The sequence below is a fragment of the Urocitellus parryii genome (genome assembly GCF_045843805.1).
Source record: "Urocitellus parryii isolate mUroPar1 chromosome 13 unlocalized genomic scaffold, mUroPar1.hap1 SUPER_13_unloc_4, whole genome shotgun sequence".
Taxonomy (NCBI): Eukaryota; Metazoa; Chordata; class Mammalia; order Rodentia; family Sciuridae; genus Urocitellus; species Urocitellus parryii.
The window spans coordinates 268,617-293,866 of NW_027551772.1; the positions used below are offsets into that span (position 1 = coordinate 268,617).

Genomic DNA, 25,250 nt, shown 5'->3' on the forward strand with positions numbered 1-25,250 from the left:
TTTACTCAGCAATAAAAGAGAATAAAATCATGGCATTTGCAGGTAAATGGATGGCGCTGGAGAAGATAATGCTAAGTGAAGTCAGCCAATCCCCCCAAAAAACAAATGGCAAATGTTTTCTCTGACATAAGGAGGCTGACTCATAGTGGGGTAGGGAGGGAGAGCATAGGAGGAATAGATGAATTCTAGATAGGGAAGAGGGGTGGGAGGGAAAGAGAGGGGACAGGAGATTAGCAACAATGATGGAATGTGATGGACATTACCATACAAAACACATGTATGAAGACTTGAATTGGGTTTCAACATACTTTATCTACAAACAGAGATACAAAAATTGTGGTATATATGTGTATTAAGAATTGTAATGCAAAAAAAAACCAACAAAGAATATGCATAAAGGCAAAAAAAGTATAGCATTACCATAGATTAAATAGAGGGAAGTGAAAGGAGGGGATGTGGGGATAAGAAAGATAGTAGAATGAAATAGATATTATTACTTTAGGTATATATGTGAATGTATGGCCAATATGATTCTACAATATGTATACTCAGAAAAACGAAAAATTATATCCCATCTATGTATGATGTATCAAAGTATATAAGTGCATTATACAGTCATGTATAAGTAATTAAAACAAATTTAAAACTTTTAAAATAACAATCATAAATATATATGCCCCAAACAATGGAGCAGCTATGTTCATCAAACAAACCCTTCTCAAGTTCAAGAGTCAAATTGACCATAACATAATAATCTTGGATGACTTTAACACACATCTCTCACCACTGGATAGATCTTCCAAACAATAGTTGAATAAAGAAACTATAGATCTCAATAATACAATTAATAACTTTGACATATATAAAATATTTCAATCTGTTATCAAGTGGATACACTTTCTTCTCAGCAGCACATGGATTCTTCTCTAAAATAGACCACATCCTATGCCACAAATCAACTCTTAGCAAATATAAAAAAGTAGAGATACTACCATGCAATTTGTTAGATCATAATGGAATGAATTTGGAAATCAATGACAAAATAAAAAATAAAAATTAATCCAACACCTGGAGACTAAACAATATGTTACTCAATGAACAATGGGTTACAGAAGACATCAAGGAGGGTATTAATAAATTCTTAGAGGTAAATGAGAACATAGACACAACATACCGAAATCTCGGGACACTATGAAAGCAGTACTAAGAGGAAAATTTATTGCATGGAGTTCACTCCTTAAAAGAAGAAAAAAATCAACAAATAAATGACCTCACAATACATTTCAAAGCCCTAGAAAAATCAGAACAAAAGGAAAAGCTGTAGAAGGCAAGAAATAATTAACATTAGAGCTGAAATTAATGAAATTGAAACAAAAGAAACAATTGAAAAAATTGACAAAACAAAAAATTGGTCTTTGAAAAAAATAAATAAAATTGACAGGCCCTTAACTATGCTAACAAAGAGACGGAGAGAAAACTCAAATTACCAGCATACATGATGAAAAAAGTAATTCCACAATAGACATTACAGGAATACAGAGGATAATTAGAAATTATTTTGAAAACTCATACTCCAATAAAATAGAAGATATTGAAGGCATCGACAAATTTTTTAAGTCATATGATTTGCCCAGATTGACTCAGGATAATATACACAATTTAAATAGACCAATATCAACTGAAGAAATAGAAGATGCCTTCAGAAGACTACCAACCAAGAAAATCCCAGGACCAGGTAGATACACAGCCAAATTCTACAAGACCTTTAAAGAAGAACTAATGTCAATATTCTATAATTTATTTCAGGAAATAGAAAAAGACACAGCACTTCCAAACTCATTCTATGAGGCCAATATCACCCTGATCCCAAAACCAGGCAAAGACACATCAAAGAAAGAAAACTTCAGACCAAAATCTCTAACAAACATATATGCAAAAATCTTCAATAAAATTCTGACAAATCGAATACAAAAACATATCAAAAAGATAGTGCACCATGATCAAGTGGTATTCATCACAGGGATACAAGGTTGGTTTAACATATGGAAATGAATAAATGTAATTCATCACATCAATATACTCAAAGATAAGAATCATATGATCATCTCAATAGATGCAGAAGAAGCATTTGACAAAATACAACACCCTTTTATGTTCAAAACACTAGAAAAACTAGGAATAACAGGTACATATCTCAACATCGTAAAGGCTATATTCGCTAAGCCCAGGTCAACATCATTCTAAACCGAGAAAAATTGAAGACATTCCCTCTAAAAACTGGAACAAGACATGGATGTTCTCTTTCACCACTTTTATTTAACATAGTTATTGAAACACTGGCCAGAGCAGTAGACAGATGAAAGAAATCAAAGGGCTGTGTATAGGAAAAGAAGAATTTAAATTAGCACTATTTGCTGTCGATATGATTCTATACCTAGAAGACCCAAAAAAACTCCACCAGAAAACTTGTAGAACTAGTAATTCAGCAAAATAACAGGATATAAAATCAACACCCATAAATCAAAGGCATTTCTGTATATAAATTTCTGTATATAAATCAAAGGCATTTATGTAAACCCTCTGAGATGGAAATGAGGAAAACTACCCCTTTAAAATAACCTCAAAAGAAAAAAAAATAATTGGGAATCAACTTAATGAAACAGGTGAAAGATCTATACAATGTAATCTACAGAATCCTAAAGAAAGTAATCAACAAAGACCTTAGAAAATGGAAAGATCTACTTTGCTCTTGGATAGGCAGAAATAATATTATCAAAAATACCATACTACCAAGAGCACTATATACATTTAATGCAATTCCAATCAAAATCCCAATGGCATTCCTCATAGAAATAGAAAAAGCAATCATGAAATTCATCTGGAAAAATAAGAGACCCAGAATAGCTAAAGCAATCTTTATCAGGAAAATTGAAGCAGGTGGTATCACTATACCAGACCTTAAACTATACTACAGAGTAGTAGTAACAAAAACAGCACAGTATTGGCACCAAAACAGACTGGTAGACTAATGGTACAAAATATAGGACACAGAGACTAAACCACAAAATTACAATTATCTTATATTAGACAAAGGTGTCAAAAACATGCATTGGAGAAAAGATAGCCTCTTCAACAAATGGTGCTGGAAAACTGGAAATCCATATGTGACAAAATAAAATTAAACCCCCATCTTTCACCATGCACAAAACTCAACTTAAAGTGGATCAAGGACCTGGCATTAAATCAGAGACACTGCCTCTAATAGAAGAAAAAGTAGGCCCTAATCTTCATCATGTGGGATTAGGCCCCAAATTCCTCATTAAGACTCCTATAGTGCAATAATTAAAACCAAGAATCAATAAATGGGATGGAATCAAACAAAAAAGTTTCTTCTCAGCAAAAGAAACAATCAGTGAGATGAATAAAGAGCTTACATCTTGGGAGCAAACTTTTACCCTTCACACATCAGATAGAGCACTAATCTCTAGGGTATATAAAGATCTAAAAACAAAGCTAAATACCAAAATAACAAATAATTCAATCAACAAGTGGGCCAAGGACCTGAACAGACACTTCTCAGAAGAGGATATACATTAAACAATAAATATATGAAAAAATGCTCATCATTTCTAGCAATTAGAGAAATGCAAATCAAAACTACTCTAAGATATCATCTCACTCCAGTCAGAATGGCAACTATTATGAAGATAAACAAAAGCAAGTGTTGGCAAGGAAGTGGGGAAAAAAGTACTCTCATACATTGCTGGTGGGACTGCAAATTGGTGTAGCCAATATGGAAAGCAGTATAGAGGTTCCTTGGAAATATGTGAATGGAACCACCATTTGACCCAGGTCTCCTCAATCTATACCCAAAGAACTTAAAAACAGTATACTATAGGGACACAGCCACATCAATGTTTATAGCAGCACAATTCACAATAGCTAAACTGTGGAGCCAACCTCAATACCCTTTAGTAGGTGAATGGATAAAAAAAAAATTTGTTATATATACACAAGGGAATATTACTCAGTAACAAAAGAGAATAAAATCATGGTATTTGTAGGTTAATGGATGCAGTTGAAAAAGATAATGCTAAGCAAAGTTAGCCAATTTCAAATTAAAAATGGATGAATGTTTTCTCTGATATAAGGTGACTGACTCATAGTGGGGTAGGGAGGGGGAACATGGGAGGAATAGAGGAACTATAGATAGGGCAGAGGGCTGGGAAGGAAAGGGAGGGGGCAGGGGCTTAATAAGGATGGTGGAATGTGATGGACATCATTATCCAAAGTCATGTATGAAGATATGAATTGATGTGAACATACTTTATATACAACCAGAGATATGAAAAATTGTGCTCTATATGTGTAACAAGTATTGTAAAGCATTCCACTGTCATTTAAAAAAATCAATAAAAATAAAATATAAATCAAAAAAGGGAAAGTGTTACTAATTGGGTTCCATGGAAACAGCTGGGGGTGGGGGTGAGGGCTCTCCCTTTCTCCAGTGCTAATTCTTGCAAAAAGTATCTTTGAGGGATTAATTGGCCCAGAACAGTGAAAGAAAAACTTGTTGTCATGGGAACTTCTGTAGAATGTGAACCTCTGAGTCCCTCCCACTATACACTAGATATAAAGTTCTAAAACTGCCTGAACTAGGGGTTCAGGAGGATTGATTGATTACAGCAAAAGCTTTTCCCTGTGAAGCTGGTTGCTTCCTGTTTTCCTTTTCTGTGATTTCACTTTTCTGTCCCTAGGACACTACTCTGTCCTTCTCAGCAGCCCTGTGTTCAGAGGGTGGGGCTTGCTGGCCTTCCAATTTCAAGACAATGTTGTGTGGTACAGTGCGCCTTGCACACCCAGTGGCTACAGACCACCTCCCCATAGCATCTGGCTGGGTCTTAACTTATCCTAGGCACCCAGTGCTTTAAAGGAGCAAATGTAACTCTTAATTACATGAGTTAACAGAACATAGCTAATTCTGAAATTTTCAGATTTATGGACACCACAAAAATGTTCAATAAATATTAATTTATTTATATAGTCTTACTGCCCTTAAACTTATGATAAGTTCTTTTTTTTTTTTTTTTTAGGCAGTACTGGGGATCAAACCTAGGGCCTCAGACATGCTAGGCAAGTGCTGTACCACCAAGCTACATCCCAGACTGAACTTTAATTTTAATTATGTGATTCAAAATCAAAATGATCAAAAAAGGACTGTAAATGACTGCAAATGCAACTTTAACACATCCTCCTAAACACTACAAAAATTCCATTATTGACGCATCTTTCATTCCACAATTTCTGTGCCATTACAGGCCTTTTCCTTCATCCTTTACTTTCTAGCTTCTCTAGCCCATGTCAGGAGCTGGGAGGGAGAGTCATTCTTATTTCCACACTGTTTTCATGGAAAAAATTCTTCAGGATGTGCTGGGGAGATTTTGGCTTCCTATGTTTTCCTAGAAAACTACTGAGAACATACTTAGCTGATGCAGTGAGCTGAGCACTGTGAGCGCCATCATCAAAATCCATCTGGACAATGAGGATTTTACGTCTGGCTGTCTTCATTAAGCTGCTTCTGAAAGAAAAAGAGAATCACCCCAGTGAGTCCTCTGTCCTAAAACATGGGCAGCCAGAGCTCAGGAGGCTAAGGTAGGAGGGTCACCAGTTCCAGGCTAGCCTCAGCAACACAGCCAGACCCTATCTCAGAATTAATAATAATAAAAATTAGGGCTGGGGATGTGGCTCAGTGGTAGAGCAGCCCTGGGTTCAATCCCCAGCACAAGCAAAAAAAAAAAAAAAAAAAAAAAAAAAAACCCACACACACAAAAAACAAAAACATGGATCATAACACTCCAAAAAGTGAAGGGAAACACAGGCCATGCAGAACCCAGCATCCAGGTAGGGTCTCCCTCCACAAGGTGAGGATACAATCCACTGGAGAAGAAAAGGGCCACACAGTGCTCAGGAGACAGACGGACACAGCTGTCTTACAACTGGGGCCAGAGAGGCATACCAGGAGGCTGAGCAATGAGCCTCCATAGTACTCAGAGTTCCTTACAAGTGGTTACCACACCCTGGCATGCGATACCATGTTCCCAGGATAGGGCCCAAGGATGATGGGCAGGCAGGGCGCCTCACCGGACTTCCTTGAGGAATGAGTACTCAGTGTCAAACTGCTGCAGTGACAGGATCACAGGCTTAGGGGCCAAGCCCTTCACCTCTGCCCCTAGAGCTTCGCAGTCACAGTTGGTCAGCATTCTGGAGAAGGTGGTGACCTGCAACATGGGCACACAAGCCATCAGCCAGATTCAAGCAAGGGCGCAGAGAACTGGTCAGAACTCGGGGCCAGCGGGCACTCAGACATAAAGAAGCCCAACCCAGAGCAGCTTTTACATACAAAGAATGGGTGAGGCAAGCAGAACCTCAGGGTCAACAGATGTCAGAGAGAAGACTTGCCCAGACCCACAGCTGCCTTGGTCTCCTTCTGAAATGCTAATATCTCTCTTTCTGCTTTTTTCCCTACCTGAGAGCCTTCTGATCCTTTAGGACTCAGCACAATGCCATTTCTTTTTGTAATCTGGCTTCCTGCTATCTGATGGAGTTAGTCACTGGCAACTCTCTCTCCCCTCAGTAGTTCTCAATTCTCTGCTATGGACCATACTCCACAGTGCAAACCCAGTCATTTTAGGCACATAGGACCTCAGCTCTTCAGAACACTTCTTCTTCTTTTTTTTTTTTTTTTTTTTTGGTCCCAGGGATTGAATGCAAGACTGTTTAATCACTGAGTGACATCCTTAGTCCTTCTTTTATTTTGAGACAGGGTCTTGCTAAGGGCCTCTACAAGTTGCTGAGGCTGGCTTTGAACTTGAGATCCTCCTGCCTCAGTCTCCCAAGCCACTGGGATCATGGGGATGTATTATTGCACCTGGCTCCAGACCCTTTCTCTGACCCTGTCATTACTGACAAGCTTCCAATTCCTACATCCAACTTACACAGCAGACATCCAAACCTATCCCAAACAGATGTCACCACTGGCTCCCAAACCTATTGCTCCTCCCTGGATTCTCATGGTGACTGCCCAAAGCTGCAATGAGTTCAGGAAGGCTGTCCTATTCCTCTGCCTCCCTTCCATGGAGTCGGTGATTAGCCCAGCCATGCTGTCTGCTAACCATTTGCAGTTTTCACCATGACAGCAGCCTCCTGACTGGTGTATCCTCTCAATGTCAGTCTCTTGTGTCACTGTTTTCCCATCACCTGTGCAGTGGGGTGTGTCCACCATGTACACTTTCCTACATAGCTCCTCTCTGCATAAGCAAAACTAAGCTTAAGGCTGCAAGGCCCTCCCCATGTCTCTCCACCTATCCTATCCCCATGACCCAGCACTCATGAAGCCTGAACTTCATGCACTGTCAGCAGTCCCTTCCTGGTCTCCTGCACAGATGCAGATTCAGATTCAATATCTGTGCCCCAAGGAGCCCTCTGCCTTTGATGCCTGCCCAGGCAGCCCTCATGACCAGCCCAAGTTGCCTCTCTTAAGAAGAACTGGCTGTTGGATATGGAAAATTAAAAACACCAAAATAGTGCAGCCTAGGAGAAGGGAATAAAAAAAAAGCCATACATTGATAGCATTGATCCTTCCCCTGAAAGAATCTTTGCTGGTGACAAGACCAGCCCTGGGGAGGAAATACTCATCCAAGCCTAGACTGGCAGTCTCTGGGAAGAAGCCAAAGTATTGACCCTTCCCCAAATAAGCCCTTTCTCAATGATAGTACAATGAGACCATGGAGGGAAAGAGATGAATACTGACCACGACACTAGACCCTCCATCTGGTCCTCTCACCGCTGACCCCAGACCCTCCATTAGACACACTCTACAATAATTAGGTTACCTCTCAGTATAACCTATATAAGCGCAAACTTCCCCTTTGGCTGATGGCTTATTTTCCTCCAGCAGAGTGGATCCATCAGAGGCACCACCCCATTCCTAAATGAAACTTCATTCCTGAATAGAGAGCTCAGCTGATGTGTGAAGTTTGCAACCAGCCAGGTTCTTTTCTACTAACACCACCTATGATCCATGCCCCTGCCTGGCTGCACAACTTTCACTATAACACTAAGGGCACCAGCTTGGGAGGCATCAGAGTCTATTACTCTTACACTCCAAGGATGACAAGTAGGCCAATCACTTACACCTGGGGTCTGCTGGCACTCTGGGGAAATGAACGTTGTGCCCGGTGCTACTCTCAGAACAGAGCTCTGCTCACAAACAGGCAAGAGAACCTAACTGAACTTATCCTCCTTGATCCTAACATGAAGGGGACACATCCATTTCCCAGACTGAATGGTGCCTTAAATGGAGTGGAGACTTCCTGTCTCCTGGGTAAAAGAGGAAAGGGAAAGACTGTGGGGGCAGTCACCTCTGTGAAGATGGAATGGCACTCTGAGTCTGCATTGTGAAGGTGGGCCTGGAGGAAATCTGCAAAGGAGTGATGCTGCTGCTTGTTCCAGTATTCCTGAGACAGTGTCTGTGCAACAAATGAGCCCAGCGTGGAGGTGCTCAGCCGTACCACAGCATCTGGTGTGGCACAGTCCAGCAGTATCAGCTTGGCCTCCTCAGATACTCTGAGATATGGCTCCTGTGTCAGGTCCCTGGGGCCCTGCCTCTCCAGAGCCTGCAGTACCACAGAGGCACAGGCATCAGAGTGGTAGCCGATGAAGACGTCAGCAGGGCTGTACTTGTGCCCAGCCAGGAACTGATGGGCCTTCACGTCAGCGAAGTCCTCTGCCCACTGTGTGAGCTCCTGCACGATGCTCTTCTGCCACCCCTGCACCACCAAGCTGAGGCAACAGAGAGAGGAGTGTCCCTATCCCCAAGAGCAGGAAGCAACCCTGTGGTTTAACTGAGTGAGGGGGTACCCACCAGCCTCCCTGCTAGTCGCTGGCAGCCGATGGTGCTGCCCACGTCCTTCATGTTGCACGTGACATGGAAAATCAGCTGCCGCAGCCCTTCCTGGCCTTCCAGACTCTTACAGGAAATCTCGCTGTGTGTGCGAAAATAATCCCAGCTTAATCACCATGCTACCCCTCTCTGCAAAGCACTTAGGGTCTTTGTTTTCCCAAAAGATTTATTCTGAACACTGGCAAGGGTGGGAAAACTCATTAAAGGTGACACAGGAAGTTTAAGGAGGCTTTACTCTGTGTGAAGCACCATGCTGGGTACCCCTCAATACATCACTTTGGTCTGTCTTCCCAGCATGCCCATTTACAGAGGAGGAAAATGGGGTACAGAGATATGATGTGAGCCCCTGGACACAGCTGGGAAGGAGCAGACTCAGGCTGGACCCAGGGCTCTTAACCAGAGCCAGCGCTCCTATTATTGCAGACCCTCCAGGGCTATCTCAAGGCCATCCCAAGAGTCCCCAAAAGCCTGATCCTGAGAGCCAAGCTCTCAGGTCTGCAGACTGACTGACTCACATACCAGCATCCATGGTACTTCACCCAGAGGGAACCCAAGAACCACCAGCGCAGTTACACCAATGCATGTTTTATTCTTATCAGGGGGCCCTCAATTCATTCATTAAGCCTCAGTTACATGTCTTCAAAGTGCACACAACAGCCCCTGTAACCTGCAGGCTGCATTGAGAGTCCAACGACAGGATGTTAGTGATAAGCCCAGAGCGATGGATCCAACCCATACGGCCCACCCCTCCTCACACTCAGCAGCTCCTTCCTTCCCCCACCCCCAAATGTGCAGCTGTCAGAACCACTAAGACTCAACAGGAGAACTGGGACCTCGCTCCCCCAGGGTCTGTCTTTGATTAATGATCTGCAAATGGGAGGGGTGGTGTCCAAGTTCACTTCTCTTAGTGACATGGGAACCATGCACTCTCAATACTGGCCATAGTGGGGAGGGGAGGACACAGAAAGGAAGTACAGAGAGGCATCTCCAGGACCTTCCCTCTAGATATCTAGAGGATGCCCAGGGCTGGTCTGCTGAGCTGCCACCCACTACCCGAGGAGCCCAACCAAGCATCAGGAGCCTTCTGCAGGCAGGTCCCAAGGAAGATGGACACATTGGCCACCAGAGCACACAGAAGCAGGAGCAAGCACGAGGAGGAGGGACACTCACTGTAAGTGTTTGAAAGTGATGTCTGGGAAGCCCGTGGCTCTGGACCCGGAGGGCGAGCGGCACAGCGCCAGCACGTAGTCACGCAGCGTTGCGATTCTCTCCACTCGGAACTTGGCTTCAATTAAGTCCAGGTGTGTTCCAACCACCAGCACCACAGCATTTGGGGCCTTGGCCTGTGACAGAGGACCCCACGGTTGAGAGCCATCTCCATTCATGAACAAGGATGGGAAACAGCTCCCCAGGTGTGCAGAGGGTGCTGAGTTAGTTCAGCCTGTGGGGAGGATTTCTGATCCTCCAGATATTCCCTGACTGCCTAAGGCTGTGAACTGGCATCAGGCCTGCCTCACCTTTAGGGCTGGGAAGAAGCTCAACTCCTCTTTCACACACTGGGATGGGGGCTCTTGAATGAAAGGTTAACAAGAAAATTACAATAGCACCCCACCCCTCAGGACCATGATGCTGGGGCCTTCTGTGAAGGCAAGGTGGTTTTCCTAACACCATCCCTTTTTTTTTTTTTTTTCTCAGTACAGGGGATGCTTCAGAGGAGTGGCAGGACCCCAGTAATGCTCTGAGAGGTAGTGCTTCTCCAGCCGGTTAATAAGGGGCACAGGGAACTGCTCCTACACCACATTTTTCTCCTCGTTGACAATCAGGTGGAAGTCAGGGTAGACCCGACACTTGATGAGATGGGTGCCGAGCCCGAGGTCCACGTACTTCTAGCACCCAAGGTAGACGTAGTACTGGTTGAGCGCATCGTACAGGCTCTCATATAGGTGCTGCAGGTTCAGCAGCACCACCACCTTGCCGGTCTCCATGCAGATCTTCACCCGGTTGATGTTTCTGCAGATCTGGGTGTATTCCTGGTCCCGGGGAAAACTGGAACCAAAGATGATCTCGGGCTGCTGGTCCTCACCGAAGAATAACTGCTGCAGGATCTGCAGGGCCATGTAGTTTTTCGTCAGCACAAGCAAGTAGCGGGATTCAGCTCCTTCTAGCTCCCCCACTGCTGCCGTCTTCATATCCCTGAAAATGTTCTGCTTGATGAGCTCCAGGGTCCTGAGCTCTCCTATGTACCTGACCTCAGGTAAACTGGCCATGAAGATGTCCAAAGCAGGGATGTCATCTTTGCCACTGAAGTTCCGAAGGACTGCATGTGCAATATCCTGTGGAGAAGGCTTCTTGTTAGATGCTCTGGCGGTGGCGAAGACCATCTTGATGAGGCTATAGTAGTCGCGAAGCCCGAAGAATTCCTTGTTCTGCCTGCTGCACACTGTTTCATAGGCCTTGGCAAAAGGAGAAAAGTACCCTCGGACCCTGTCCTGCACCAGGCTGTCTGAAGAGCAGATCCCTCTGGCACTCCATGAGCTCCTTCTCACTGGGGCTGCCACGGGACACAAAGATGCCCCGGTTCATCTTGGCAGGGTCGAGGGCCCAATTGGAAATACCTATGAAGCCGACTTTTTGGTGGGGGGCAGGATCACCTTCAATGCACCCGTCTTCCAGCAATGGGTGCAGAGCCTTCAGGGGCATTTTGGGGGAATCTTCTGCCAAGCCAACCTCATCCAACACCACCACAGACACGTACTGCTGCAGGTCCTTCCCCTGCTGGAAGCGAGCACACTGCTTGAAGGTGTTTATGATGCCCTGTGGGGTGCAGTGGGGGCTACACTGGAATGACACCAGGTGGACCTCCTTTAGGCTTCGAAAGAGAGTGGAGTGTGCGGCCTGGCCCTGCATGGCATCTGCCACTATGGTCTTGGTGAGAGTTTTGGAGGTTCCGGGCTTTCCCACCAGGAAGAGGGGTATCTTCAGCTCAATGCAGATGATCATCATGAAGACATTCTCCTTCAGAGCCAAGTTCCTGGCTATGGTTTTCCTCAGAGGCACCCCACTCAGGAAAAGATCCTGTGCGTGTGTGATCTCGTCCAGGATGACCCCGCTGTTGTCATATGATTCTGGAAAATACCTGCAAATGGCTCTGCGGTAGGACTCCTTCTCCTTTAAGGAGGCATGGTAACAGACCCCCAGAGCCATCACCAGGGACCAGAGGACGGGGTCTCTCCTGAAGTTATTTTTGCTGACACTGGTCTCACAGAGAAAGGTGTTCAGCTTCACCAAGAGCATCTCACTGCAGCCATGAAACCATGTGAACACCTTCACACAGCGCTCCACATCCCGGAGGCTGACGAAACTGCACTCACTTTTAGTGTTCCTCATGAACCTCTGAGAGGCAGAGAGCACTTCCGTGATCACACAAGTCTCCTTCTTGTTGATCCTGACGTGGTCCACCAGTCTCTGAACAATCTGCTGGATGTAGAGCTTTTCAGCAGTGTCATTCAGTTGCCCAAAGTCCCACACCAGAGGAATCAGGCTCGGGGGCAGGGCGTGGACACAGTACACCAGCTGCCTGAGGGGAATGGAGCCCAGCCTGTCTGCTGTCTCCTCTGCACTGACCCTGTACCCCAAACCAGCTGACTCCAAACAGCAGATGGTCTCCTGAGAGTGCTTCCTGTAAGGGTTGCAGGCAGCTATGATGTGCAAGCCTGAGCCCTCCTCCAGTGGCTGGCCATCCACGGTCTGGTCACACAAGACTTCCTTAATACAGCTTATGGCTTCTGTTGTGTTGGCTTCGTCAAAGAACAAGATAGTGTCCAACTGGTGTTGGTCCTTATTGGATAAGGCAGTTTTCTCAGCCTCCAAGACTTTGGAGTAGATCATGGCTACAGTTGTTCCTCCATGAACCTTGACCAACTTCATGGTCTCAGCCTGGGCACCACAACGCTGCAGATCACTAAGGAATTTAATGAGGCTGGTTTTCCCACAGCCTGTCTACCATGATGATAACTGGGATCCCACAGCGGAACCGCATCTCAATGGCCAGAATCTTGAGCATGTTGTCTGTTGTAAGCTCATATGTTTCATCAGGGTCCAGGGCCCAAGAAATTCCTAGTGGCTGGCAGAGTCTCAAGATTTTCTCGTGTTTGGGCAGGTTATCAAAGTCAACATTGAAGGGCACGCCTTGAAGCAACAGCCTTATGTACAGTTCTTCTGTTATGACATCTTTCTTGATTATCTTCCCATTGAGATGGTTGATGGCATCAACGCTGCCATTCTCATTGGGCCGAAGATGGAAGCCTATGAATGTCATGGTCTCGTGGTCACCATTGAAGAACACATATGGGTGAGGCTCTGACTCCCACCTCCTCCGGAGAGTGAAGGGGGCGAGCTCTTCTTCATTGACACCATCCGTGGTGACCGTGTGCTTCCCAGGGCTCTGGTCAGAGGTATGAAGTGTTGGTGTGGCAAAGTCTCTTGCCATGAAGATCATGAAGGTGACCACAAAGTTCTTGAAGCCCTGTAGTGCGTCTTCAGTACATCCTGGATTGCAGAATGGAGAGGCCTCACAGTCCTTGAGCTGACAGTTGAGGAACCGAGCAAAATTCCAGAGTTCTGACCAGGAGGGGTTGATGACCCCGCAGTATATGAGTAGGTGCTGGATCCATTTCCCTGGGGTACCTTCAACAGAGCCTTCTTGATAGTGAAATGTGTCTAGGTTTTCTTTTTGATGGAATTGTTTTAAATATTGGTAAGGTCTTTGGAAAGTGGCACTTTGGAACTCTCTCTCATCCATTCCAGGCTCTATGACGCTCCTCTCAGGGCTCAGCTCCATGGCTATCACTTCACTGGGAGGTTTGCAGGTGACTTTGGGGAAGATACCAAGAAAACTGAACTGGGGGACATGTGGATTCTGCAAAGAAGAGACATAAGTAGAAGTTAAAACTTGATTTCCTGGCAGACACCTTCAATGCAGTCTACCCTGGATGGGACTTTATGAAAAAAAAAATCACTTGAATGCATGTGGCTATCTGCAGTCTATTGTTCACAGAGGCTGGCATCTGCATGTTAGGGTACTACAAAAGCTCAACTATGGCAGCTGTATTATGAACCAGGAAACCATTTCCAATCCTGCGGCTCCATCTCTCCACTAAGCACAAAGGTGTGTGACAATAGAACTCCCACCATCTAATGGGTTTCTATGCGTGAAGTGTCCCTGCCGTGTTCACTGGCAGTGAATATAGGAGAGAGTGTCTGTCAACAGAGGAATCTCCCATCACTCAGCATGGCTGGGACTCAACCCAGACACACAGCACCAATCTGACAGATCCAGACAAATCCAAGATTCTGCCAATCAACACAAGAGCATTCTCATTCCAGACATCATTGAATTCTAAGTCCAAGCATGCATTTCCCCTGACACTGTACATGCTGCTCCTCTAAGGCAAAAGTGGGAAACAACTAAGATGTGTCACCCCAAGCCACAGGCCACAGAATCAAAAGTGTACCATGACCACCTGCAAATGCCCTTGTACATACCTGCTTTGAAGACCTCCTTGACTGCACTAAATTTCTTTCTGTAATTTCAATGATATATAAATGGCACAGATTCCAAAGCCACATTTTCCCACTTGTATCCATTAGGTATTGTAAAATGAGGAGTTTGAAAAGAAAGACCCAAGTTCCAGACTGTACCCAAAGACAGAGAAGCATGGGTTTAAAAATAAACAATTGCCAACCATCTCTCCCAACCCCCAGGACCCTCCTGTCTTGTTCCTTGAGAGAAGGGTATCGACCACAGGTAGGTGTAGAAAGAAGAGACTCTTCATACAGGGAGAAGCAGGTGGGTCCCTTGGAATTACACTTTCTGATGTGGCCATTTGGTTGCCATATGGGAACTTACCGAAGCAGTCACATCAAAGTGGAATATCACAGGCGTTTTCCCATACTGAGAATCCCAGAAAGACAGGAGGGAGCCCAGGACGCGGCCCTCATCCACCTGAGTGTCAGTCAACCGAACAATCTTTAAAGGCACCTTTTCACTGTTTAACTTCTTTTTCAGTTTTTCATGCAATCTCTTCACATAGAGAGATTTCCCTGTAATGTTAAAATAAGGAAATGAGATCCCAAGCCTATGGATCAAGAGGAAGAGAATCCAGAGAGATTAGAAATTATGTCTCAGGCAAGAGCAGTGGCACCTGCGTGTAATCCCACCTACGTGGGAGGCTGTGGCAAGAGGATTGCAAGTTCAAGACCAGCGTCAGCAATTTACTGAGACCCTAAACAACTTAGTGAGACCATGTCTCAAAATAAAAAATAAAAAAGGTTGGGGATGTGGCTCAGTGGTAGGGCACCCCTGGGGCAAATCCAGTTTAAAAATAATAAAAACAGTTATTTCTCTGTGTAAAATTCAAAAGTGATGCAAGGGAATATCAGAATAGAGCACAACTCCACCATGAAGCCAGAGTCCCCAGCTGTCACCCACTCAGCATCCTGGCATTCTCCATGATGACAGCAGTGGAAGTGTAATAATGTAAAAGCAGAGGTATGTCCCGAGCAGGGAGGGGAGGGCAGGTTTTGTCCTGACAGGGCACAGGGATGCTCATGGGATGAAATCAACAGAATGGAAGTCACCACCTCTTATTAAGGACACATGTCAGTGACTGAAGGGAGGGTGCGAAGCACTCTTCTCCTGGAGCCAGAGCAGCTGTGCCTCCTCTGCTCACACTAATGCGACCCAGAAAAGGTCAAGGGTTTACACAAGAAAAAAGTGACCTGCAGAGAAGTCCATCCAAGGAGGAGCTGGGCTCCCAGGAACTGCAACCTGGGTGGAAAGGGGGCCCCTTCTAGAGGAAGTACTGACTGTAGGCAGTCAGACCCTCCTGAGACTCACTTTCCCACCTGCAGAGGGGTGTCATCTGAGGGGCCCACTGCTGCAGAGGCAGGGGTCATTGGGAAACCCTGAGAGACTGCCTGCCCACCCCAGTGTTCTCATTACCAACTCCCGCTCTCTCGGAGGCCACGATCCCCACACACATCCGGTCTCTGAACACAGCTGCTGCGGACAGAGTCTGTGCTGGGACCTGGTAGTGATGTGCCAGGTAGTCCTGGATGGCATGGAGGGGTGCCTGGGGGATGAGGTGGACTTTGTGCTGACTGAAGGCTGAGGGCAGGTAGCAGCATTCCTGTGCCACATCACAGACCACCACCAGCTGGTAGTCCTCCCAGGGACACTGTGTGCACAGGCTGCGGAAGAGGGCCTCTGCCTGGCAGGCCACCTCGTAGCTCAGCTGATCCGCAAACAGCAGGCTGTAGACCTTGTGCCCCTGGGAAACCGGGGCCAGGCAGCGATGCAGGAACAGGGCCACCTCCTCAAATGTGGTCCCCGGGGTACAGAGTAGCACCTCATCAATGGTGGGTAGGGGCTGGCCTGAGGCCTGCATGTAGATGACCAAGGTAGCCAATAACACCTCAGAGTGGCCACATAAGACCAGGTTGGGCTGGCCAGCCTGAAGGCCCAAGGGGAGTGACCGTTCCACAGGAGACCTGCCCATCCTAGCCAGGCGAGCCAGACAATGGCCCAGGGCCTCCAGGTCCAGGCAGCCAGGCAGAAAGACACTCACGCTCTCCAGCGACTGTTCCATGATGGCCCTCAGCTTGGTCACCAGGCTGATCTCAGCGGATTGCAATGAAGGTAATTTTTCCATCACTGTCCTCACTTGGTGTCTGGGGGCCTCATTGAACCCCTCAGTGGCCCTTAAAAAGTCAGCTGGGGTGCAGTTGTCTTTGATGAAGGACAGCATCAGGAGGGCAGCTTAGCTGGGACTCTGCTTCCTGAGCTCGGTGCTCAGGAGGATCAGCTGCTCGGCTGTGTAGAAGTTGAGGTAGAAGTGCTCCCTGCGCTTTCTGCTCACCAGCTCCTTCCAGTCATCCAGGAAGTGCTCCATCTGCCTGCAGAGGGCTTCCAGGAGCTGGGTGATGTCCCCACTCTCTGTCAGCTGGCTTACCAACTCCAATTGGAAGTCCATGCAGATGGAGATGCCATTCCTGGGGCAGCAGTAGACCTTGGCAGTCCAGGTCCAGAACAGCATGTTTCCCACAGAGTACAGATTCAGGAAGGCTTGCACGAGCCACTGCACATGGCGGAATAACTGCGGGAAACAGGGGCATGAGGCAGACATCACAGTGAGCTAGTGAAGAAGGACGTGCCAATCTAGACACACACGGGTTCTAAGTAAAGGGGCTTAGGTTCACTCCTCCCACAGGGTCACTGGGAAACACGAAAAGCCTAGGGAGAGGGCAGCTACCTTCAGGAGGAGATCAGGTGGCAGATAAGAATGTTGATGTGCGCTGGACTGTGCTCAGTGGTAGAGCACTTGCCTAGTATGTGCCAGGACCTGGCTCTATGGCTGCACTGGAGGAAAAAATGTCAATTGTGAAGTACAAACAAACTGTAAGGAAAGAACCTATAACAGGAGATATCTATATCTATATCTATATCTATCTATCTATCTATCTATATATATATATATATATATATATATAGAGAGAGAGAGAGAGAGAGAGAGAGAGAGAGAGAATTTTAAAAAAAACCAACAACCTGTGTCAACAATTATTTCAGGGTTTTTGGTTTTGTTTTGTTTTTTTTTTTTTTTGGTACTAGGGATTGAACTCAGGGTGTTCTACCATTGAGCTATGTCCCTAGCCCTTTTTATTTTAAGACAGAATCTCACTAGGTTGCTGAGGCTGGCCTCTAACTTGCAATCTTCCTGACTCCCTCCTGAGTCACTGATGTTACAGGCATGTGCCACCACACCTGGCTTGATTACTTTAGTTTTGAAGAAGAGTGCCCATTAGAATCTTGAGGTGTTTGACTTTACCAATTTACAGAGTAAACAAAGACATTTGTGCTTCTTTTTAAGATCTATCTATTTGGTCACCTCCTGCTAAATGCAGCTGATTAACCACTATTGGTGACAGAACCTTCTGATGTTCTTAAGGAGGAGCTGATACGTCCAGGGCCTGTCCCACCTCAGATGTGGCTCCAGGCAAGGTGCACCCTGCAGACCCACAAGCTCCACTCTCTGGAGCCACTCTGTCCACTGGAGGCCAACCCCTGCCCCTTCCCCTTTGCAAGCAGAAGGGCAGTGAGCATGCCCAGCCTGAGGCAACAGGGCACCTGATCACCTCAGAAAACCTCTCCACTTCCATATTCTTGTGGTCTTTCTTGCCAGACATCAGCATCAGCTTGTTTAAAAGATCCCTCAGCTCTTCCAAAGTGTAAGAGCGCTCTGGCTCCAGTTCACTGTGACCCCCAGGGAGGATCAGGCTCAGGATAGCATCTGGGGAGATCTGGGAGGCACAACATGTTTAGAGGCCATTTTCTGGTCGCTGAAACCCTGACTCTGCAGCAGGCCAGCGCATGCCACCAACACTGCACCTAGAATCTAGGAGAGCTCACCTTCTGGTCACCTGTGGATGCCCTGATCTCATCGATGCCTCTGCTGTTGATTGCTGTGGCCAGGGACAGGGACGAGAGCTTAATGGATCCATGGCTTTCCTTCACTGTCTTCAGCCACTCCAAGTTCCTGGCAGAATCTCGCTGTTGGGATAAAAGCAGAGAACATGGGCCAGGGTTCGAATGACTGTCTTCCTGGATGTCCTCTTCCTGCCTCTGCCCTTGCTGGGCAAACTCCAGCCACTCTCCTCCAGGACTCTGGGTGTAGCTGCTCACCCAATGCCTAAGGCTGTCTCAGGTGCCTCTGACGGTCCCTCAGGACCCTGCCTGGTCCCCAAGGACCCTGGCCACTCAGTGTGGCTGTGCTGGTGCCTGATTCCTAGCTGACACTTGGAGTGCACGTGGCCTGCACTTATGGATGATTGGGTGGATGGCCACAGGCCACACTCCCAAGTGAAATGCCACCATCCTGTTACGTTCCCAGAACAAAGGCCCTCTGAGGAGAGATGCTTGACTGAACAGGAGCCCTTAAATCTTAATGTCCTGCCATGGTCCCTGAGCATGACCCGAAGAACTTGAAAAATTGCAACAGAATGTCAGCTTCTAGCAGAAAAACGAAACTGCAAATTGCTCTCTCTGTCCATCTCCCAACCCTCCAACCACACACAGGATTTTCCCAAGGCTGATGCAGGCTTCTGGACATCTCTTCTCGTTGGGCGAGTTATGAGTGTACGTTTACTCAGATGCTGGTACAGGTAGTTTACTTAAGAGTTTTTTTTCTGATAAAAAATCAATATTAATTGTGAAAAATACTCAAAAGTAACCAAACAAAAGGACAATTACTACCATTCAGAGAAAACTGCTGCACACCCTTTTGCACACTTCCTATCATGTTCTTTCCACACTTTTCCTGTAGGGTGGAGACTGCTCTGGACATGCAGTTCTGTAGCTCTGTTCCAGCCCAAGACAAAGAAAGCATTTCCATATGTGAAGAAAAGCTGGTTTTAAACATCAGTTTAAATGGCTGCCTACATGCCTACATGCCTCCATGCCCACGTGCCCTCAAAGCACAGCTGCTCCCCAGGGCTGCAAGACCTCCATGCCTTGGAACCAGGCACAAGACTCACCAATTTACAGGGCAGATGGAGGTCATTTTGCAGAGCCTTCCAGAGTTCCCTCAACTGTTCCATGAACTCGCTGAAGCCTGCCTTCTTGTCCAGCTTATACAGCAGGGATGCATAGCCCTGCACAGCATCATGGAAGCAGGCTACCGGGTCCACGTCAATGTCACTGTCTCCAGCTGAGATGGAGGCCAGGTCCACAAACACCTGGAGCTCGGTGATGCCTGGGGCAGAGAACAGATCAGCACAGGACCACTCCAGGATTCTGCACAACTCTCACCTGGAGCACGATCCTTCATGAGGCCATCAATAGACGCTAAGTAAACACCTAGGATGTGTGATACTTCCTGCCTTCAGTTAGGACACCAGGGCACCTTTTCTTTTGCAGCATATGATGACACCACTGACCAACATCTAACCTTTACCAAAAATGTCTCAGGCACTGTTCTAGGCTTGTGTATAACTTATTTCCTTTAATCCACAAACATCATCACTTAAACAATTCAGATTCAGTTGGTTAATAACATGTGGACAATTACTTATTTAAAAAACTGAGATAATTCCCCCAGGGTTAATTACTAGTCAAAGAATGTACATCAAAGCACTCAGGAGTACAAGGTGGAAGCAGCACAGCTCTGTATGAGAGTTGGAGCCAGCACAGCCTTAGTGGCAGCAGGAGGTGGTCTTCTAGGCTCTGCCCCTGCTCCACCTCTTTGAACTTTCTTTCTTACCTCTCCTCCCCTGCCTCTATCTAGTCCACACAACCATGCAGGCTGCCTAGCGCTAGGCTGAAAGAGAAATGCACATTTTCTACAAGCTTAGAGCAGCAATGCCCCCCTGCCTGCAAGAGCTTACCTAGGCCTCTGGCAGAATGAGTTAGAAGGAGCAAAGGAAATCCAGATGCTTACGAACACAGATGGAGAGAGCAGCAAAGCAAACGGTTTTAACCAGAACCCTGAAAAGCCGTCCTGATGCAGACTGCACTGTGGGCCTGGAAGCAGACACTGTTCCCTACTTAAAGCACACACAGGAATGAGTCAGAGTGACCTCAAGCTCAGAAACCCCACTTGGCAAACAACTGAAGTCAAGTCCCCCCCATACCTCCCAGGGCCTTCTGCAGGGCCAGCTCCTCCAGACACTGGCAGCAGGGCTCGCTGATGTCCTGCAGCAGCTTCTTAGCCCAGATATGCTGTGGGCTGATCTGGTCCAGTGTCTCAAGGAGGGTGGCCTCGAAGTCATCAATCTGCAAGATGAAGCTCTGCTGTGGGCTGCACCAGAGACTACCCATGCCTGCCCCGCCCCCATATGCCTGGACCACCAGCTGCTACGGCAACAGCATGACACACTCTTGCACCAAGGATAGCATGACCTCCACAGCCCTCCTTGCTGGGCAGCAGTAGCTACTGTCACCGGTACCCAAGGTCCTATGGGGAAGCTTACTAGGACTTTGAAACCTGCTCCTCACAATAGCCCTGCCAGGTCCATGTCGTTGGTTTCTCTGTTTTGGGGAGTTACTCACGTATGTACCGAAGGGTTCAAGTTTAGGTATGCACACTTCCATACTCTGTGCTAAATTCTAAGCATTATCACACCCGTCTCTACTGAAAAATGGGCTACACATGGCTTAGAAACCTGAGGCTAAGAAATAGGAAGAAGAGACTCAGGCCTGAGTTACAACAGGAACAAGGTACCATTTGGCATTTCCACCAGAACTAGGGAGAGGTACCTGGACAGCTGACGAAATATTTCCTTTTGTGCTTTTACAACCTAAAAAGATGAGATTCCTTTAGAAAAGGGATGGTTTCTCTATCCCAAATTTTGGGTTTTCATATCAACTCAAGAAAATTTACTAGCTAAGGAACAGTCACACTGTCTCAAGCAAAGGTAAAAACCCAGGGCTTGGAATATTCCAGACTTAGTGCAACCTAGATGAGAGTCCTTGAAGGGTGCTGCCACACTGACCTTCCTAGAAGCCCTGGGGCTTCCAAGGAGTCTGAGGTAGGCCCCTACCTCCCGGGAGTCCCCAGAAAATAACTTAAAAAGTTTATTAAAGTGTAAATAACACTGAAGTCACCGGTCAATCCAAAATTGTTTTTGACTTGCAAGATGACCTTGGCCGAGCTGATTGCCTGGTGCAGGCTATGGTACTCCTTGATCTGTTCAACACATTCTGAGATCCAGCCCCTCTGGGCCTGGGGGTCTACTTTACACATGATCTGAAGGTCTGAAGTCAGGTCATTGTATTTATCTACAAAGTCCTTGAAGATGACTGATTTCTCCAATGGTGACCTCTCCTGACTTCAGATCCTGATACAATTTCATGAACTTTTGGTAACAAGGTGAGTACAAGAACTCATAGGCCTCTATAAGCACAAGGGTTCGCCTTTCAGATTCTCCTTGGGGATGGCTTAATGACTCTGCAGCTTCTTCCCAGAAGATCTGGAAGATGTGGCTGTCCATCAGGGAGTCTATCCTTGCAGCCATTTCCTGGACCTCACAGTCCAGGTTGTAATGAGTCATCTGCTTGCAGGCTGAGGATGCCAGCTGGCTCACCCTTATGGCTTCATTCAGTCTTTTGTGGTTCAGATCTTCTTAGTGTCTTGCTTCAATCTCTCCAAAGTCCACTTGGGAAACCATAGGAAACATGGAAGTTAAACTGCTAGTCATCTTATTTTACTTTCCTAGAATTTCTAATCATTTCTTTAAGAAAACCATTTCTTTAAGTGAATACCATTGCTGCGATTTTTGTTTCAATAAGAATTCATCCCTCCTCCCCTCCTTCTTGCCTTGGGCTTGCTCATCAGTTTTAATAATTAAAAATAGACTGTAAGCTCTTGTATGGAGGGGACAGCTGGAAACACACATTTATCCCCCACCCCCAAATCCCACTCCTGTGGCAGATTAGAAATTACTTTTGAAAGATCAGAATCAGCAGGAACGAGGAGAGTAGAAAAGGAGACTGATAGCAACACAAGCTGGGAAGTGGAAAGACAGCCACACCGGTGGCAAAAGACACTTGGGGCCTGAGAATATAGAACCTGAGGCCACAGCAGACATAAGCTCAGCCAGGCCTAGCACCCTAGACTGGGAAAGGCAGAGAGGGAACTGGAATTGGGTTCCAAGTCTGTTTAAGAAGCAGTTGGTGAGAGTCCACCTCTACCATGCAGGCAGATGGGGGCTGCTCTCTACTGGCAAGGGGCAGAAAGGACCACCTGCAGGGCTCTTAGGCCTGGAGGCTACTTCTGAACACACACCTGTCTTGGGCAGCTCCAGAGGACAGGTATTATTCAACCTAAGGACCAAGAGGATGACATAGCCACCAAGGCAGGAAAGCAGAAGTAAAGCAGAGACTCCACCTCCTCCTCTCCCACTTGGCTCCAGAAACCTGGCGGCAGGTAGGGGCTGCAAAGATGATCAGCCCTCAAGAGAAGCCCTCAAGGACCAGGTCAATTTAGGGGCAACCACAGAACCCCAAGGGCCTTGGCCCAGAAGCACTCAACCTATCAATCCATTTGTAGGGACTGCCTTCATAGACACAGACAAACAAAAATCTCCAACTAGAATAGGAAAAGCTTTAAAGCGGGAAATAGATACCAAAAACCTCAACAGGGCTGGTATAGCTCAGTGGCAGAGTGGTTGCCTGGCAAGCACAGAGCCTAGGTTTGGGCTGGGATTGTAGCTCACTGGTGACTGCTTGCTTAGCACATGCGAGGCACTGGGTTTGATCCTCAGCACCACGTAAAAAAAAAAGAAAAGGAAAGCTTCGTTCCATCCCAAGCATACAAAAAAGAAAAGAAAAGAAAGAAAGAAAGAAAAACAAACTAACAGAAAAAAGCAACTTGGATGAAACTGGAAAATATGCAAGAAAAAGAAAACCTTTAAAAATATCAATAATCTCTGAAATAAAACATACTGTAATCATGAGCCATGAGAACAGCATGGTACATAAATGGGCAGATCTTTCAAGGAGAAAGGGAATGCCTTTAAGTTCAGTGTATGTGGGAGCTGACATGAAAAGTTAATGTCCAGGCTGCAGGAGGAGGTCAGGAGGCTCAGGAAGCGAAGCCCAAGCAGGAGAGATGTCATGGGAGTCAGGCAACCATGCCAGGAGCCCAGAAGCTGTTTATGTGCACCCTGCAAGAGGGAAAGCACAGTGAACCAATTCAGGAGAACGCTCTAGAGCTCTAAGACTAAATATCCGGCTGAGACCTGTCAGTGCCTCATCCTAGAGATGGAAAAGAGACCCAAAGCCAGGCACAGATTAATGTTAACCTCAGAATACCAGGGCCACACAGCTCTCAAGAGCATCCAGAGAAGGACAACAAGCTCCATACAGAGGATCAATAGTGAGAATGCATCTGACATCCCAATGCAGCACTCAGGCAGCACTCTGAAGGAAACTTTGCCCCTGGCCCAATGATCAACCTACAGCAGGGGCACAGTTCTGTATCTGGCCTCCTATGTCCCTGTGCCAGCAAGCAGTAGATGCCACTCTCTGTCAAACAGGAGTCAAGCACAGGCCAGAGCCAAGGAAACCTGTGAGACGAGGGGAGATTGAGGGCCACCTCCTCGCTAGGGAAAATAAGCCCTCTGTCCTGGGAGACTCTTCAGAGACATCCACTCAGATAGCTGGTACAGTTTTGGGTTGAATTTGAAATAAACACAATGAAAAAGGGGAAAAGGAAGTACCAAGGCAAGAAATGCAATTCCACCAGCTACAGAAACTTTGTTCCAGAACCGTGGAGTGGCCGTGGTCCACTGCACGGCTCCCCTGTGAATCCTGTGTTCACACCATGGTGAAGGCCTGACCCTGAAGAAGGTGCCAATAACTCAGGATACCACTGGGAGTGACAGAGCAGCAAGCAGCCTCATGTTCAGGGCACAGACTGGAGAAAGATCTACACCTCCCCTCCTTGGGAAGCCAGCATAGGACACTGACACTGGGAAATCAGGGACATCGATGGGTATGGAGGCACACAAACAAGAATGTACAAGGGGAAGGTGTTTCCCCAGGCAAACACATTGAAAACTGAGTCAAGGATGTTTTTTAAAAGCTTCTCCCTGAAAAAAAAGGCCCCACTATTTGTGGCCTGCTTCGTCCCTGTGACAGCTCTCAAGGGTTCCCAGCGCAACTGCGGGAGCAATACCTTGGATGATGTGCTTCACCTTCCCACACAGCCTCAGGAGGCTGTCCACCTGTCTCTTCTCTCTCTTCAGAAACACGACTTCATCCATCCTCCAGTTCAGTGTCTCTTCCATATCACAATTTTTCTCTTGGAATGAAGAACTTTCTGTCTCTGGAAAACAATGACAAAGTCAGCCAAAGGAAACAAACTTCACGGCACCACTTTCTCTCTCTGGGAGTGCCCCACAGTCACCACCAGAAGGACAAGAAGGCCTCCACTTGGTGGAATAGAGGAGGACAGTCAGCACACAAGCGAACACAGTCTTCTTACCAGCCTGGCCACAGCTCACCTAACTGCCACAGGTCCAGAAACTGACTTTTGTGCTTCAGGATCAGCTCCAAACGTCTGACCAATATGGACCCATCCAGGATGTCACCAGCAACCTTCATGAAGACAGAGCTGGCGGCAGCCATCAACCTCTTGGCGTCCTCTGTGATGTTGGCTAACAGCTTCTCCTTAGAGCCGTGAGTCCCTGCCCCTCTCACCTCTTTGCAGCTAGAACCTCTCACCAGCCCCAT

General features: G+C 46.6%; 1 pseudogene; it reads right to left on the bottom strand.

The window, feature by feature from the left end:
• Positions 1-5,361: 5,361 nt before the first annotated feature.
• On the bottom strand, positions 5,362-25,250 carry LOC144251430 (E3 ubiquitin-protein ligase RNF213-like; annotated as a pseudogene).